Genomic DNA, 6000 nt, shown 5'->3' on the forward strand with positions numbered 1-6000 from the left:
CACTATAACCTCACCTATTTTACGACAACAAAGAAGCTTACACGACGACAAGCTAGATAGGTAGAGACACTAGCCTAATACGACTTCAAGATTATTCACTATAAGGGTACCGAGAACGTAGTAGCGGACGCGCTAAGTCGCCGCCCGGACTACGAACTTAGAACTAAAGAGGCAGTACCTGCTATTCTTACCACAGATAGCGAGGGCAATATTATTTATAACTACTAGACACTCGTAGTAACTAGCGAATTACAGAACGACGAATAGCTTGAGAAAATTCGAGAAGCTACCTAGAACGATAAGTCAATTTAGAAAATCCTAGGTAGTAGTACTACCTTGACTAATAACGGCTTAGTCCTTATCTATAAGCTAGTATACGTTCCTAGGAACCTTCAAAACGATATCATCAGACTATACTATAACGAACCAACATAAGGACATTTAGGAATTAAAAAAACAATCGAAAAAATCACCAGAAATTACTATATCCTGTCGCTACATAGACGAGTTAAGCGCTATATCCAGCAATACGACTCATACCAACGAAACAAACCATCGCGACACGCACTATATAGAGAAATAAAGGTGTCGGAGACACTAACCTAACTATAGGAATAGATTATAATAGACTTCATCACGAAACTACCTATTTCGGAGGGTAATAACATAATTATAGTAGTCGTGGACCGACTCACTAAATACGTATATATAATCCCGATAACAGAAACTATTAACGCACAGCAAATAGCTAATCTGTTGCTTAGATATATATTTACTAATCACGGAACACCGAGCAAGATTACCTCGGACAGAGACAAGCTATTTATATCTAATATATAGCAATCACTTGCGGACTAATTAGGTATTAAGCACAGACTCTCTATAGCCTACCACCCGCAAACCAATAGACAGACAGAACGAGTCAACTAGACTCTAGAATAGTATCTACGACACTATGTGAATTTCTAATAAGACGATTAGACAGGACTGTTACTAATAGCACAATTTACATACAACAACGCAATATATACGACAACAAAAGAGACACTATTCTTCGCGAATTATAGGCTTAATCCTACGATTATCGGAGAACCTATCAGCAAGCAGCCTGTAGTAGAATCATCACGATTACTAGCCACCGGGTTAAAGCAACTTCACCTATAACTATCAAGGGATATCGAGTTTCTAAATATACGAATAAAATTTTACTACGATTAGTCACGCCAGGAGGCGCTAGACTTTAAAAGGGAGGAGAAAGTTTACCTCCTACGACGCAATATCCGCACTAGACGACCTAGCGCAAAACTCGATTACCTCAAACTTAGACTATTCGAGATCGACGAAAAATTAGGACTAGTCAATTATCGCTTAAAACTACTAGAAAGTATACAACGTATCTATACAACATTTTATATCTTATTACTTAAGAAAGCACCTAAAAACGCCGAAATCGCTACTAATATAGAAATCGAGGAGGAAACAGAAAACGAATACGAAGTCGAGAAAATCTTAAGAATCAATAAAGTTAGTAGAAGGACTTACTACCTAGTAAAATAGAGAGGATACGATACCTCGGAAAGTATATAGGAACCTATCGAGAACCTAATAGGCTACTACTAGCTAGTTTAACAGTTCTACTAACGGATAGAGAAGGACTACCGCTTAACCTAGAGACGTCTAGGCCGTCCTAGAAGGAAGGAGGCAACTAGACGATCTCCTGAAATATCTAATCAAAGTTCGGATTCTTAGTAGTAGATACTAACTACTAAATTTTAAGGGTAGAAGGAGCAGCCTGCTCTAGGGACGACGTCTTTTTATTAAGAATCCGTAATAACTCAGTATTATGTTCCGACATCTTAAAACCACGCTCTTTTAAGAACTTCTGTTGTTTTCGCAAACGAGTATAGCGAGCCAGAGTGTTTTTCATTTTACTCTACACCTCGGCTAATCGCTCCTAGAGCTGCTTCAACTCAGGCTCTAATAAGTCTAGCTTATCGTTAGCAGCGGACAAATCATTAGCAACCTTACGCTTAGCACGGCGCAATAAATCCTACTTATTATTAGTATAAAACTCTGCCCGGCACGGATACCCCCGGCGAGTATATATCGCACATTTCAAATAACGTCGAGTCCGGTCTATTATACACTCGTCGCCCGACAATAAATAGAAGGAACACTTCAGCGATAGGGCGAAACCGTTGTCACGAATATAGGTCTCTTGGTTCTAATAGCTAGCGTTAGAATCCTTAGGGAGCTTACGGCGATTGCTATTAACAGATAAATCAGCCTTACGTTTAGGCATAGTGAAAGGATATAACGGGAGAAAATCAAGAAAAACATAGGGCCGTACTTACCTAAGGAAGAGGGGGCGGTTATAAGCAAATCCTTTGAGGACAAAGGACTAGAGAGAAGGGGGATAATATTACGAACCTCGAGGCGCGGAGAGACCGTAGCTAGTTAAGGGGTAACCGAGATCCAATCAACCCCTAGACGTATTGCATTAGCGTCATCACGTGCAACTCCTAACACCCAGGCGTCCCCTCAAGGGCTACGGGTAAAATATTCAGGCAGGGAGCTACAAACGGCCTATACCTAACCATAACATCGTATACCCGCTTATACGCTCGGACGGTTAGAAGAACGCTAGGAACAGCCGCACGTATAATCAACACGTAATCCCCTAACGGTAGATACTAGGTAGGTCTTAGCACTAAAGGACGGGTAGATCATCTACTATAGATCTACGACCTATCTACTATAGCATCTACACCTATACGAAGGACTAGATATATAAGGACACTCACTTAGTATTATATATTTAGTTCTTCGCGATCAATTACACATTATTACTCGGTTACTACCTTTAGTACTTTACACTTCACAGTTCACCTTCAAGATAACCCAACCTACAAGTAGGGGAGCTCACTTGGTAGCAATACTTAGTGACTGACTTACTTGGCGCACACTTCTGGCACGTTCTGCAAGATACTCGACAGGATCTATCCCGCAGTAAGGCTTTGCGAAGCAACGGTACGATTGAGAGATACTCTTGGAATCCGCAGTAGGACTAGGCAAGTATAACCCTTTGAAGCTCTACTCACAGTGACCAGTCGGCTACGCGTAACACTACGCTCGCGGGCTATTACGCTAAACAGGCCGTAGACGCCGATACGATAGATCTATCTGTAATACTAAGCAGACGGGTGCAGAGGAGGGGGAAGAAATACTTTAGCTACGGAAAGGAAGGGTATTTCAAGAGGAACTGCCTAAATCCGAAGAAAGAGGGACCTAAACAGGAACGATCGAAGCCGTCGGGAAACTAGAGAGGCCTAACAATATTAAAGTACTTGTTAGCCGCCTCTAGGAAGCTTCGAAAGTTCCCGATATACCGATCGAGGACCGACTAGACCCGAAGGGGAACGAACACGCCCGCAAGGATACATCCCTGAACGTAGTAGGAGACTCTCTGCTGTTTTACGGAGCTATACTAGGGCTCCTAGGGAAGAATATATCCGTTCGCGCCCTTCTAGATTGTAGAGCGTCTTATACGTTTATATCCCCGGCCGTCGTTAAGCGGCTCGGCGGGGTTATAAAGAAGAACTATATCGAACCTGTCGGCATATATGGCCTATAGGCCAGATATGCATCTTGAATCCTGCCTGCTTACTGAGCATTCCTATCTTGCTTACCGCTAGGAAAACCCAATCTTGTTTACCCCTAGATTCTGATCCTAGATTCTGATCTTCAACGATCGTGTCAACATTGCCCGACTAGGCAAAGGAATGTTCAACACTCTAAAATGACCTCGACTGTTCTTGATTTCCTTATGTGATATTTGCTATGTTCCTCATGTTATAAATTGCACTCTGTTTCCTAGTTAGAATAAACAAGTTTGACATCCTTTTTATCCCAGGAAGAATCACCGGACATAGTAGACCATCTAAATCAACCTTCCACTGCTTGATCCTTCTGTCTGATCAGTCGATTGTGATCTATCCTGATTCGTCTCTCTTCCATAATCGTGGCACTCAGATTAGTGCGCACGAACGATTTCTACCAAGGTTTTATGCACCATACCAAAATCCAACAGTTATGAGCCCGAGCCTCTACTAAGGCCTCTATCTTTTACTTTCGTCTTATCTATCTATCACTTTCGCCTTAGTAATAGATTCATCCGATCTACGAGCCACCTAGCTCAATTATCCTCTGAAATACCACGCGCATTAGATCCCGTAGATTACAGCTGTCAAAGATCATATACTAGCGAATAGTGTATAGAAATATGTTGATCTAGACCTGCCTATTCCTGCTATACCGATACAGGAACTAACCAAGCCGTATCTATCTAATACAATCAAGAAACCTACGAACACGTTTATATCTGATCTTCCTAATAAGTAAATCAGACTCATTAATCTTACCTCTAACTAATTAGCTATCTATCGAATCTTGCTTAGCGAATATAAGTTAGCTAGATCTAACTATCTGCGATATATACGATCTATCGAGATCCTTAAGCAAGGAATTCGATCCTCCCTTACGCTAGAAGGGAGACAGATTATTAATAGGTTAACAGTGCGCGAAGCGATTGCCAAGCTACATGCTACATTTGCTCTATCAGACTAATCAAAGAACCGCTAAACCCTACGCGACTAGGATACGATTAAACGACAAACACCGCTATCTAAATCGTCTTATCTTGCTATATAGGGCTAGAAATAGCTAATCAGCTAATTAGAAGGCGAGAAAGCCGGAATTGCCTACTTCTAAGATCCACTATCTCTAGTATACGATTTCCTAGAGACGATTCAATATAGCGATCAAGGCTTCTATACCTTCTAGTACAACACGATCCTTTAGGGCCTAAGGAGACCTACCCTAACCGAACTAGTCAATCAGTTTATTAACCAATACCGACTAATCGTCTTACCTAGCAAACGACTAATTGCCTATCTAACCTATTAGGGACGAGAACCTAATAATAAACCTACTTATCTAACCTATCAGGGACGAAAACCTAACGAAGATCGACTAATCAAACCTAGCCGAAAGGGAATTTGCCCTTACAAAGGACCTCCTAGCTATAGCAACCACGATTTCGACAAGTACCTATATATCAATCCGCTAATCAGACTAAAGGGTTAGTAGCTAGACCAGAGAGCCACGAAGAACTTCTAATTCCGATACGAATCGTCGTCTCCGTTTAAACGACAATATAAAAAGGCTATTAGAGAACACTAATCAAACGAATCAGATTAGCTAGATATCATCAATTCTAGCTAATCAGATTAGGCTAGAAAGCGAGATACCTTTTCAGCCTTTATTCCAAAGAACGAAGTCAAAAACCTCTTTCGAGAAGAAAATAGGGTAGCTATAAGCACAATCAGGATCCCTACCGAGCGGAGTAATTCCTAGTACTATGATACCGGAGCATCAGTTTATGTCACGAATAACAGATCTCTACTACAAAACTATAGGCCGTTCGTGTCCTCAGTTATAGTTAGAAACACTAAAACTATTATCCTCGGCTACGGAGAACTCGAAATTATGCTAACTGAATCTCTTAACGGAACTACTTTTCCCTTGAAACAAGTTGCCTATTACCCTAGATTCCATGTCAACCTTGTTTTAGCCGAACGAGCCGCTAATACAGGAATCCATATCAATAGGAGAAATTACCTGCTAGAAGAGGAAGACGGAACGCCTATCTACCGATTAAATCCGAAATCAGGCATCTATCTGATTAAATAGAACGAATCAACGGATACTAGCTATCCTACTACTAACCATGTCTCTTATCCCTTACTAAACTCTCACTTTCCCCTCACTGCTGTATTACAAGATCATATAAACCCTCTTGCTAATCAAATTAGCAAGATTACCTTAGCATCAGATACCAAGAAACAGCTAGAAGGAACGATTAATCAGTAGCACCGACGACTAGGCTATATTAGCAAAGACGTGCTATCTCGCCTGCCTGACTACGCATCTAGCATCACG

The sequence above is a fragment of the Penicillium daleae genome, assembly GCF_028827525.1.
Source record: "Penicillium daleae strain IBT 16125 chromosome Unknown utg000007l_segment0_segment0, whole genome shotgun sequence".
NCBI lineage: Eukaryota > Fungi > Ascomycota > Eurotiomycetes > Eurotiales > Aspergillaceae > Penicillium > Penicillium daleae.